The sequence below is a fragment of the Coptis chinensis genome, chromosome 8 (assembly GCF_015680905.1).
Source record: "Coptis chinensis isolate HL-2020 chromosome 8, ASM1568090v1, whole genome shotgun sequence".
Taxonomy (NCBI): Eukaryota; Viridiplantae; Streptophyta; class Magnoliopsida; order Ranunculales; family Ranunculaceae; genus Coptis; species Coptis chinensis.
Genome location: NC_141463.1, coordinates 22,209,279 through 22,223,025, shown reverse-complemented (window position 1 = coordinate 22,223,025; position 13,747 = coordinate 22,209,279).

The following is a 13,747-nucleotide window of genomic DNA, read 5'->3' as shown; positions in this document are numbered from 1 at the left end:
AACTTGACGTGAAACAGAGAAGTATGTCGATATTGTGACCGATCAAAGTGCCATCCACCTTAGCAAGAATCCAAGCTTCCACTCCAAGTCAAAACACATCAAGGTGAGATATCATTGGATCCGAGATGTTCTTGAAGAAAAGAAGTTACTACTTGAAAAGGTACACACCGATAAGAATGGATCCGACATGATGACAAAGGCATTACCCAAAGGCAAGCATGAAGTCTGTTGTTCCATTGCAGGTTTGGGTATGGTGGTTACCTCCTCATAAATCGGGAGGGAGTTTGTTGATGCCCCTCTTTATGAGGACCCAACCGGTATTAGGTCACTCATAAAGGGCACTTCAACTTTTCGCATTTAGAATAGAACAAAAAGAGAGAAAACTCGGAATTGTTCTGACCGTTCAGATTCATCTTCCTCTTCTCGCGATAGCTCTCAATTTCTCAAGAGAATTCTTCAATGGCGGTTAGGTGGAGTATAAAAGGAGAAGACCAACAACTATGGAGCAAGTCAAGAAGTCTCTCATTCAAGTGTTTTTCACTCACTAGCTAGCTCGATTTTGTGACGATTTATCCGCAAATACAAAGGTCAATTCTCTTGTCTCCATTTTTCATTAGTTTTTTATTGTAATCTACTCTACTTGTTTGAGTAATAAATATTGTGTTGTAGTGTATCCCCATTTAATTGAAATATTGAAATCCCAAATATCTTTTGATATTGGAAGTTCTCTTATTAGAGAAATTGTGTCTCTGTGCTGCTTCTGCATTGAGTTTTTTTTGTGTTGTTGTTGTGTCCTGTGTTTGTGCAAAGTAGTTGTTTAGGGTATTGTTTACCCAACACTTGTTTGGACCTTGTCAAAGGAGAGGAACCAATATTTGGAATGACATTCAACAGTGTCAAAGGAGAGGAACACAAGCATAGTTTCTATTTATCCGGCATGTACTACTACTACATTGTTTAGGGGTGTAAAGTGTATTTATCAATTGTATGTGCAATTGGAATGGGCGAGTGACGTAACCAGGCTATTTGTAATTTCGGAATTAGGGGAGTTTGACTGAGGTCGGTCGGCTCCTTGCTACTTAAACCATAGAACATTGTAATAGAGAGAGAGAGACTAATGCTTAAATTGATAGAGGATACAAAAGAGGTAATCGCTAGAAACTCCAAAAGAGGTCCTACACAGTTCTGCGAAATTTTATTGAATGCTCTATATAGATGTTGATATAGAAGTTGTCTTCTTGCAACATTAGATCCATACATGCAAGACCAAGCTATCATTATATCATATATGAACAATCTAATCTAACATTGACCTATTACGGTAGTACACAGAATCACTTTCACAAAGTGTAATCGCATAGCTATACAGCTCAATTGCATCAGAATACAACTTCGAATGCATGGCAGTGTTACCTACAGAAAGAAACAGACCGAATTTCAACATATATAACCAAAATATGGATAACTAAGCAAGCTATTATCTTGTTACCTAGTAAATAAAACAACTCCAATGATGAGATCCAAAGCACACCAAAATCAATGCAAGTAAGGGATTTCCACCACAAGTAAAATATTATTATTTTCTGAAAAGTAGATGTAGGACATGATGATATAGTAGTATGAATATTCCCACCTTTATGTGTTTTTTTTTTCATAAAGGAATTATGAAAATTCAAAAAATAGAATACGGTAAAAGTTATTGCTATAAACAACAAATCTTTTTATTATTATTATTTTAATTTCTTTACTGTTTAGACACATTAGGAATTACTGATCGACCAGTTAAGTTTCAGAAAATCTTATAAGAAGTTGTTTTCCTGGAAGACGGATAGTTTCTAATCTGGTTTTATTATAGAGTTTAGGACATAAATCCGTTTTTTTTTTTTTTTTTTATAAACGATACTTTCTTTATTTACTTACTGATTAATCGTTCAGTACAAAGTCCTTGAACATCCGCTCTTATAGAGCTTAATACAAAAGCAGGTGGATGAGACCACGAGCGAAGAGAACTCATTTAACAAGGGTTGAATCACTTCCGGTATATTATCTTGATGAGGGATTGGATTGGTCATCCAATCGATCGGTATTGTGTCGGCGACATGTCGAACAAAAGTATCGGCGACACAGTTAAACTTCTCTATAGTTCAAACCATCCTTGTATGCCCTATCCCTTCAATAGTTGTTTGATGTCTTCTATTAGAGCTATGACGATGAAGGTGATTCTTCTTTCTCACCAATTATTGCTTTATGAAGGAAGGATGAGTCCACTTCAATGATGATGTGATCGAGTTCTAACTTCTTTGCTACCAACAATCCCATTCTAAGTGCATAGCATTCCATCAATATGGCATTAGCTCGCTTAAAAGGTGTTGCAAATCCATAAATAAAACCACCATATTCATTTCAGTAATACTCCACCCGCTCCAAATACCCCTGACAACCTAAAGCGGAGACCCATCGTATTCAATTTCAACCACCCGCTAGGAGGAAATTGCCAAGTTATTGAAATCGCTACTTTGGCTATCTCACTCCGCGGCAGTAGTACTATCTTCATCTTCAAATTTGAGCATAGATTTAACTTTGTACAGAAAATGCATTATGTTCGCATCCTTTGACTGGAATCGAGCTGAATTTCTTGCTAACCAAATACACCAAAAAACTATTGCAAATTTTTTAACCAAATCTTGGTCTACCTGATATTCCTTGCACTTGTAGATGACCTCCTCAATCCATTGTTTGAAAGTTATGAAATTTGTTCCATATATTATGGAGTGTAAGTCAGAACCAAACCATAGAGCTCTTGCAAAAGGGCATCCGATGAACAAATGATGTAATGATTCTTCTTCATGTCGGCATAAAAAGCATTCTTGATCCACATGGAAATGATGCCTTAATAGGAAATCTGAAGTAGGAATTACCTCTTGCGCTCCTTGCCACATACAGTACCTGATTTTGTATGCAACCTTACATTTCCAGATAGAAGCAAAAATCTTTTTATTGTGGTACTTTGAGGGGTCAATCCAACCTTGAAGCATTCGATAAGCAGATTTAACTGTATAGCATCCTTTATGGTGTGGAGCCCAATATCGGGAGTCTTGAGTTGCATGAATCTTCAGCGGGATAGTCAAAATCCGATCTGCATATTCCATCGGCCAGTACTGTCTAACTAATTGAGTATTCCATCGTCGATTGACAGGATCAATGAAATCAGCAACTCTATCTAAAATGCAATTGTAAGATTTTTGAATCAAAGGAAGTTCCAACGGTGTTCCCGTGACCCATGCATCCAACCATGCTCGAACAGATAATCCATCTCCAATGCGCCAAGCAACACCAAAAGATAATAGATTCCTCAGATTATGCATCACTTTCCAAGCTGAAGACGCTGAACTCCGACATCTAGCTCGCCAAAAATCAACATTAGGAAAATATTTGTCTTTCATGTATTTTGCCCAAAGCGAGTTTTGATGCAAAAGATCCTATGCCTTCTTACCAAGGAGTGCAAGGTTCTGAATATCAAGATTTTTTTACCCCAAGCCCTCCCGCATTAATCGGGGTACAAGCTAAATCCCATGAAAAATAATGCATTTTCGGCTCCGTTATATCATGTCCCCATAAAAAGATCTTCTATACTTATCTAACTGCGGATCAATCAGTTCATATGGTAGTTTGATACATGACATAATGTGAGAAGGAAGAAGCGAAAAGAACCGAGTTAATTAGAGTTAACCTTCCTCCTTTACTCGGTAAAATAGTTTTCCACTTGGCGTCTATCTCTACGAACCTTTGCACCAAAGGTTGAAAACTTATCTTGATGAGCCCGATCAAGGGACGAGATGGAACACCAAGATAGCTTGGAAAATGATGAGTTGTTGGAACTTTGAAGATCTTGAACATGAGTTTTGCAAACTTTGGATGTAACTTCTTGTGATGAATGAATTGTGACTTTGACCGATTAATTGACTGACCTGCAACAGCACAATACTCTTCAAGCACCTTGTTTATATCAACAGCTTGCTTCAAATCCGTTTTGCCATATATAATGATATCATCAGCATACATCAAATGTGTGAGAGGTTGACAATTCCTTGCAAGTTTGATACCATCATAATCAGAATTTGATTGAAGCTCCAAAAGTTTTAAAGACAAAACTTCAGCACAGATTATGAACAAATAAGGTGACATTGGGTCACCTTGTCTGATTCCACGAGTAGGGCAGAAATAACCGAACGGTGATCCATTTAATAGAACTGAATAGGAAATAGATTTGACACAAAACATGATTTTTCTGACAAAAGTTTCATCAAAACCAAAAGCTCTCAAGACTTTTTGGAGAAAACCCCATTCAAGTTTGTCATAAGCTTTTTGTAGGTCTAATTTGAGAGCAAAGTAATTCTGTTTCAGATTGTATTTTGATCTAATTGTATGAAAGGCTTCATGAGTGAGGAGGGCATTATCATGGAGTGAACGATTGGGTAGAAATGCAGATTGGTGAGGGCTTATAATTTTCAAGAGAATGGGTCTCATTCGATTAACAAGGATTTTGGAAATGAGTTTGTACACTACATTAGTTAAACTTATCGGTCGGAAATGATCAGGTGAGATGGGATTATTTGTTTTGGGAATAAGGACTATATGAGTGTGGTTGATTTCTTTAGAGAAAGCTCCATTGTTAAACAAGTTTTGAACCAAGTCAAGTACTTTTGGTCCTACCTCATTCCAATAATTTTTGAAAAACAGTGCCTGAAAACCATCTGGGCCGGGAGCTTTTAATGATCCCATATGGTTTAAAGCCTCGAAGACTTCGGAATCTTGAACTGGTCTCAGTAGACATTCATTATCTTCATCAGAAACAAGCTGAGGGATAACATCAAAGTAACTTCCAGGGAGATCATCCACAGTGGAGGAGAAAAGATCAGAAAAGTAGTTCACAAAGCAGTTACCAATGTCCTCCCTTTGCTGGTGTGTCGTGCCGTTCGAGTCTTTAATTTGGGAAATGTTTGCCCGATGTCTTCTCTTGATCACCAAAGTATGAAAATATTTGGTGTTCATTTCTCCCAACTTCCACCAATCCTGTCTTGACTTTTGATGCCAGTGCATTTCTTGGAGTTGCAGCAGATGATCATATTGAATTAAAAGCTCCTGTTCTTTCTGGATACTTGACTCTGTCGGCATAATACACATCGCATTATGTTCTTGCAGTTGCTTGAGTTGATTATTAATCTCCTTCATTTGGGTTTGTAGGTAGCCAAACTCTTTTTGATTCCATTTGAGTAGTTCCCTTCTACAAAGCGTCAGATTTCGACAAAAGGCATAAGAGCTCGAACCATCAAACTTTATTTGCATAGCAGCCTTAATCACCTCCTTACATGTAGGATCCGTTGTCCACATTGATTCAAATCTAAATGGCCTTTTTAACTTTGACTTCTTAGGGTGAAGTTGGACCAGCAAAATCTTATGATCAGAATGGATTGTCGAAATATGTATAACTTGTGCCTCTGCAAAACTTGTCCTCCAAAATGGGTTGCATAAGACTTCGATCCAGTCCTACGGTACATTCTCGCTCGGACCTTCACATCCATTACACCAAGTAAATATATTCCCAACATAGCCCACATCAATGAGGCCGCAGTTATAAACCATCTCACGAACAGCATCTATATGTGATTTTTTTTTGGTCTACCTCCCCATCTTTCCTCATGGCACATAATTGAATTAAAATCTCCCAAACGGACCAAGGCTTTTGAGCATTTGGTTGGAGTTGATTGAGCATACTCCATTGAGTCGCCTTATTCTCATCTTAGTACTAGCATACACACGAGAAAAGTACCACTCCAAACCACTTACTCCATTCGGTTCAAAGATGGATGATCCATGAATCGAGTCTGAGAATATTAACTTTTAGATTAGAATCCCACAATAGCCAAAGCCCACCGAATGCCCAACCGCTGGAATTACAAAATACCTATAGTCACCGCCTAGACTCCTTATAACACCTACGGACTTATTGTAAGAAGCCGAGTTTTGGACAAAGAAAATCAATATAGGTCTCTCCTTTCTAATATGATCCTTAAAGCAGCGCTAACCATCGAACGGCGACCAACACCTCGGCGGTTCGGTGATGATACTCATGCCTCCGAGGCCTCAAGCATTGGGTCGATAAAACTAGCCTCTGTTCTTCTTTTTTTTACCAAAAGTTGATGCTTGAGTCGAGTTTCCTTCTAAAGAGATGTGAAGCACCGTCCTACTAATTCTCTAAATGAGTCTCCAATCTTTGTAAAATGATTCCTTTACTAAACACTCTATTACTCAATTCAGTCCATCCTGTCATTGCAACACACTCAAAACCAACACCGTAAACCAATAATCAAGAATTTAAACCAATCATGCAATATTTAAGCAATTTGCTAATAAATTGTCCAATCGGATGAACGCAACAACCAGAAAAAAACAGGATCTTCGACCGATTTAAGCTACCAATATCATATCAATCAAATCCCAACCTATAACATAGAGTCCTCAAAATAACGACCTCTTTGCCTGCTTTGAAATTTGAAGTAAATGACATCGGATAGCTAGTTAAACTCGCCGGAAATCCATGAAATCACTGTCACCACCGTTCACCAGCAATCGCCACATAGAACTAAAACCACAGTTTGCCCAAACATCCCGTCAGATTGATTCTCACTCTGTAAAAACTGGAGAAGGTGAATTGGAGAAGGTTTTCAGATTTTTTGTTGGGGGAAAAAGGCTTCGGAAGAAATGAATTTGGGTTCACTCTTTCAATTTTGATTAGCTCTGCTAAAAATAAGGTTATAAAGATTTGTAAATCAGGCTTCAGAACACAATGCCCAATTCAGTAGTTTTCAACCAAATTGCTTCTGCTATGTTAAGAATATATCACACAGGAATAACTTCAAGGTCCCAAACGAATCAGTATAAAACCTAATACAACCAACAGGCTGATATAAAATACCTCGTAATCAAAATTTTAAAATACCTCGTAATCTAAATTTCTCAGCAAGGTTCAAGGACGTGTTTGTTTGACATTCAGATCTTTCAAATTTCTGGTATGGTCAATTCTATGTCAAGCAAGTATACAAAATAAAATATATTATAATAAAATACAATGGCAAGACAAAGAATGGTGGGGATTTTTTGGGGATCTGAGTTAGATGCGGAGCAGATGTGCGGTGTGATCATTTTGAATGAATTAAATTTCTTGAATGACTTGAGGGGTTTCACTTATAATTGTCAATATATTTATTTTTTCCGCCTAATCTTAATTGTCATTTATAACTATTATAATTTCTGATAACCAAAAAACGTATTTGGGCTTAGGCTTGGGCAAAGTCAACACTTCAGTTTCTCACTCCATAATTCTCGCACCCGTTACCTTCCTCTCTCAAAGTCTCAAGAATAACAGGCTATTTATTGGGACGTTAAAACACGCAAAGAGAAGAAAATACAACCAATTTCTCTCTAATGCTAAAAAAGTTGTTGTTCTGATTAGCAGTTCTCAGGTAAGTTGTTGTTTACTTCCTTCTCTATTGGTTCTCATCCCTAACTTTTTATCACCTCTTCATCATGATGTTGGCGTGCTTGAACTTTTTGCTGCCATAAAGTGTAATTGAATTCTATAATTTGAGCTTACTATGGCGCATGACCAAATTGTGCCTTTACAATTTCAATTGTTTTCTGGGTTAAATTTGTATAAATCCCAATCATCCTTATTAATCTTTTTTACTAAATGTTAAGAGAAAAATAATAATGGCTCCAAGACCACAGTGTCTACTAATATGGCATAGCTAAAGAATTATTACATTATCAATCGGCCCTTTGCTAGCCAATTTATCAGCAATTGGTTTCCTAAACTTTTCGTTTCTTTTTCTTAATTTTTCGTTTTGATTTCAGTGTTTGTAAGCAGAACTTTGTGCCGGGTCACCTTGGAGCAGGTACTTTTGAAGATTTTCAGCATTATATTCTTTCTCGTGGTGCATGTAATTTTGATTTCTGATACGTTGACACTTCCCATTAGTACAAAGCCACTCTCTAACTATATGCTTGAAAGTTTGGCACTTCAAAGGGGAAAACCCCTTTACTTTCTATTTCTCTCTTAGTATTTGATTTATATTTATCCATCGGATTTTGTCCTCGATCTCCTTTTATCTCTTAAACATTTATCATAAAAACCTTAAGCTTCCATCTAAATCAACCATTTTTCCTCTCCCAAACGATTGACTTTGTAACAGAAAGACCATGGAAGAAGAAAGTCAAAGTATAGCGACCTTGGGTTGGTTGTTTGGTTCAATGCTATGCTTTCTTACATCTTTGTCAGCATCTTTATAGACAAAATTTGTACAAGTTTGTTTCTATAACAATGGTATCCATTGGGTAATGTGTGAAAGGTCTACAAAGCATGCATCGATCAATTTCAATTATATATTTGTTCAACTTAATAATTCACCTTTGCCCTTTCTCTTATTTTTTTTTGTTTTTTCAGGTTTACCATTTTCCATTACTGCCCATTTAACTCCAAGCTGGTAAACTATTTCAATCTTCTTCAATATTTGTAAAACTCAAATCTGTGTACATCGACATTAAAAAAAAGTTATAGTTCATGAATGTGCACTAATAGGGCTTCCCCCATAATGTGAACATTCTGAAAAACATATGGGGTTTAGTTAATTAATTTTTTTAGAGCGCCTAGGTCTAAAGTGGTGGTGTAGGCTTATGAAAACCAAGGATGTGTGTGATTGTACTGCTGTACCTAACAGTTTTGTTAACACCTGCTTTGCTGAAAGCTCTCACACTCGCTATAAGATCTTGGGGACGAAAAGAGATGCCTTCTCATTCTTGCTTAAATTTGCATTCTGCATTGGTTTTACGGTATTTTGTGTAGTTACTTTTCGTTTATGATGATTGTTTTCTTACTTCATTTAAATGTATGTATGATAATGTCAAGTGATGGTATAGATAAATGATAGACATGATTATGTGATGGTCATGCTATAAGCAACAACCTCATGTAATGTAATATAGGGGGTGGTATAGGAAATAGACTTTTATCTGTAGCTAACAAGATTCATTGTTCTTCAGTTGTGAGAGAAAGATGTAGTTTGGGCTTACAAACAACTGCCTATTGGTTGAAACTTAAGAGGAAAATTCTAACTTTGGACAGTGGAGTCTTCGTAATCTTAACTCATAACTGAATGCCAATTCTTTGAATTTTCACAAATGGGTTTTTGAAATCATAATTGAAGATTTGATCTATTGTCGGTATTATTACTTGATGTGTAGTTGCTATGGTCTTGGTTTCATCTTGGTTATAAATTGCTTGGTCACATTTTGCTTCATCATTAGCCTCAGACTATAGCTAGTATGGAATACCTTTCCCCTGCTTGGTTACCACTTGCTAACCTAATTGATTTATGAATGTCACAATTATTGGTCTTTCAAATGATTATTCGTAAGCAACATACATATTATAAAATAAGTGTCTGAAGAAACATTGTGTCAATAAAATACATTCTGTCAGATGAAGGTGGATACTATATACGAGGGGTGGAGTAGGGCTTTCATTGAGTGGATTTATAAGGAAATTGCAAGCAGTTTTGAATTCGTTCGACTGGCCTCAGCTTGGAGAAACATTCAGGGGGTTACGACTACTTGACTCCGCCTCTTACTGGCAAATTCCCTTGAAGTCAGGGATCAGTCGTAGCTAGAACCCTACTACGGTCCTTACAAACATCTCACTTTATATCGGACTTTAGAGATACATAAGAAAAAAATGCAAATGTTGTAATGCGTTACTTCTGGCATGGAGCTTTTAGTCAAGTTCTGTTTCCTTTTGAGATTGATACCGCTACAAGACTGTTGCTTTTGAGATTGAACTATCATAATTCTCTTTGCATTGAATGAACCATATATTGCAAGGTTTTCCTGATTACTATAATTTTCTTTGTGCTTTCAATTGGATTTTTTCCTCAGTTCCTTACATGTCAGTGGTTCCTGGCTCCGCCACTGTGACTTTACCTCAGAATAAGGGTTTCCATTACTTAACATGAGAGTTCCTCCCACAGATCCTCTTCCCTCTCATTTTCTTTGTCTATATTGTTTTCTTTTCTTTCCATGTGTTTCCTTTAGTATCATATTTATCTTATTCCCAAAAAAATGTTCTCTCTCTATGTAATGTTCCTTTGTATGTAACAGGGTCCCAGTCTTTCTATATTTTTGTTTTTCTTTATGTTGATGATACACTTAAAAAGGTGGAAACTAAAGTTGTGGTTACCTAATATTTTCAGGTTCAAAGCGACATGGGCCGAATGACTTTATAGTCAAGGAAATTTTAGGAAGCCAACGACGTTGATGGTTTAAATTGATTTTTACGTGGAGCGGAAGTCTACCCATTGTCTGTAAAAGCTGCGGAATACTAAGCATTTGATTATATTTTGTACTCAAGTGTTTACAAGAATTTGGAATTGTATACCTTTTTTATATCTACTTTTTTTGTGTTGTTATTAAGTTTCCATTTTTACCTGACAGTGGGAACAATACTATTGTAAATAACTATATATCTAATGACATATAACTTCCTTATAAATGTGTCTAAGAGTATTGCACTGCTGGATTGATATGCTCTGTTGAATGGACGATCTTGATGGGATACCTCGTCACTCTTAATTATCCCAAATATATTGCATTGACTAAACATATTGTGTATGTGTGTTCATGGTGTATGGTTGTGTTATATCGTCAATGAACTTTCTCCTCATTATGGAATTATCTTAATTTGATTGGTAGATTGTTTTGTTATAGTATTTTTAACTTTTCCTCTTCTTTTTCGGTTAATGTTGAAGATTGCAGGTTGGTAGTAGTGGAATAAGGAATTTAGGAGGTACTTGATTCAATTGACGACCCAATTTGCACTTGCAATGAAAACCGGGGGATCAATTTCAAATCCAGAGTTGTGGAACATTTTTTCATACTAAACACCTTTATTCACCTAGCACACCACACTTTGCAAGAAAACTTTCCTACAAGTTTATCGGTTGGGTGAAAGTGGCACATGCCAAAAGCTTAGGGATCGCATTACCCCATAAGCCTGTTTTCAATGTCTAAATTTCATACTATAATAGATGCAGTGTGAAGTTATAAATGGTACTTCCTCAGTGTGGTGACGGGAATTAAATTTATAACATCAATTTTTAGCTTTCTTCATCTGCTGTATGTAATTCATTATATGTAAGCACGTTTGGCTTTTCTTCGTGATAGGATCGTAAAGAGTCATGTATATGCCTGTGCAAGACTTAGTCAACTATCTCATATGGAATGCGTAAATACAAGTTGGCAGACTCTGTAACTTTTCTTTTGCATCAGTTACTCAACTAATATATGAGTTGCAATATTTATTTTCTAAGATATTGTAGCAATATGTTTTTTTCATCATTTCAATTTCAGTTTTAATGAATTCATAACTTAAGAACATTCCTCCGAATTTCCTTGGTTAGTCTATTAGAAAGGTACATAGTACTCATATTTTAATATCTTTCATTTCTTACACTGTAATGCATGAGACATAATACTTCTAATGAATTACAATGTCAAAAAAATAAAAAAAATAAAAAAATAAAATAATAATAATAAAATAAATCATACAACCATCCATCCATCCTCAATTCAATTATTATATACAGTGATTGGTTATCAAAAACGTTATATCCATAAATTCATTCACATTCACATTCGATTTTTTTTTTTTTTTTTTTTTTTTTTTTTTTTTTTTTTTGAAAAAAACTTTGGTTAGGATCAAGCTTGTTGTAGTTTACGCCTACAAGAAGTTTATTGAGAAGGGAAATTATTCCTGTCGAAAACGTTATATCCATAAATTCATTCACATTCACATTCACTTTTTTTTTTGTTGCATCCTTAGTGATAGTTTGTTTATATCATTTAAATGCGTTATTTTCTCTAATCGGCATATAAATGTTTATTTGCATAATGAATAATCTTTCCAAAGCACCCGATAGGGTAGGTAATAAAGTTCTGCAAAATGGATAACCTTTCCAAAATACTCAATGTGGCAAACAATAAAGTTCTTACTTTCAGTGAAGACAAACTCTCGATTTATAAACCCATTCGCACCATCGACACCTCAGGCCAACAAGCAGTCTTAACAATATACAACCACATTTACAAAACTCACCTAAAGTCGACTGTTGCGATTGGAAAAAACAACGAAGAACATTTCTCAACATAACCAAAATGCCAGTGTGGTTTTGGCAAACCAAACCAATTTGAGTCTTGTAACAATTCACAATGCATAGAGAGCATCGATTAAGTGCTCTTTGAAATTCAGAAAATTAGTAAAACATTAATAAAATGTGTTGTCGACAATTTATGGCTTAATGTTACACAATAATTATTGACATTAATCTTATTGTCTTTATATTGTTCGTTAAAAAAAAAGATTAAATGTGAACAACTATACATTAACAATAGTACAGTAGATAAAATTGGCGTTCAATTCATGACTTCAAATTGGGTTTTTGTATTAGTTACCACATACTAGCATCCACAAAGCAGGGAAGTATGTCATTAAACCTGTAGTTCCAATTTAAAATAAAATGTCTACAAATTACCACATAGGACACACATAAGAAAATAATTGTGTACCAAAATTAATGTCACTGCACAAACAACTTAATAATAAGCATCTCATAACAAACCATGCGTAGGGGCACGGGAAAATGATTGAAAATTATATCGCATATCTCGACATCAAAAAGATTAAGGCAATCAAAGGGGTATCAATGGAGTATTGAAAGCAAATAATATGTTCTACTTATGAAAAGCAACCAAACAGAAATAGAAAAAGTCTTTTAGGACACAAAATGCACTCTAACAAATAAGTTAATAGTGAGGCCTAATATCTGAATCATAAGATATCAAGATCTATACAGTTAGGTAAGTACAGATCAATTTCATTTCAAACCACAGTGAAGCCCATGATATGAAAAGTATCAACGTATCATCCCATATTACACAACTAGCAATACATATGAGAAAGAGGTCAAGTACTCCTAGGAACCATGATTATCTTTGCTACTTCGCTGTTTCACCATATAGATAAAAGGAATGCTAGCAGGCAACTCAAGTTGGGAGTGGCATAGAAGGTGTGAAGTATATGTTAATATTGAAACATTAAAGACACAGAGTAAGACATAATCAAACCTGATAAATAACCTGGATAAATCATTAACTAGACTGATATATATGTCATTTATGGACTCCATTCAAGAAACTCATAGGGATGAGGTAGGTCATAGGAACTCGAAAGAACTCCAAGTCATAGGAATATCATCACGCTGGGAACTGATTTTAATGATAACATATTTTGTCTTTCATTGCATCAGGTGTTGGATGCTATTCATTACGTTCCAACGGAATCATACCTTAATGCAAGCTGAGTAAAATCAAGGTTAGTTCATTGCTATCGTCATAAGAGATTATAGTCTTTTTAAGCATTCGGTAATCCAATGCTGGTCCCGATTATTACTATACTTTAAACTGTTAGTTTGCGATGTTGTCTCATAATTTTGCTTTTTGTGCAGCTTATCATCAAATTGTATATACGCCAACATTAGTATTTTGTGTACTTATTTACCTAATACCCCAATCTTATCAAACTGTTTATAGAAACCATGGACACCTAAGCATCATCATATATACATAATGAAACTGTACA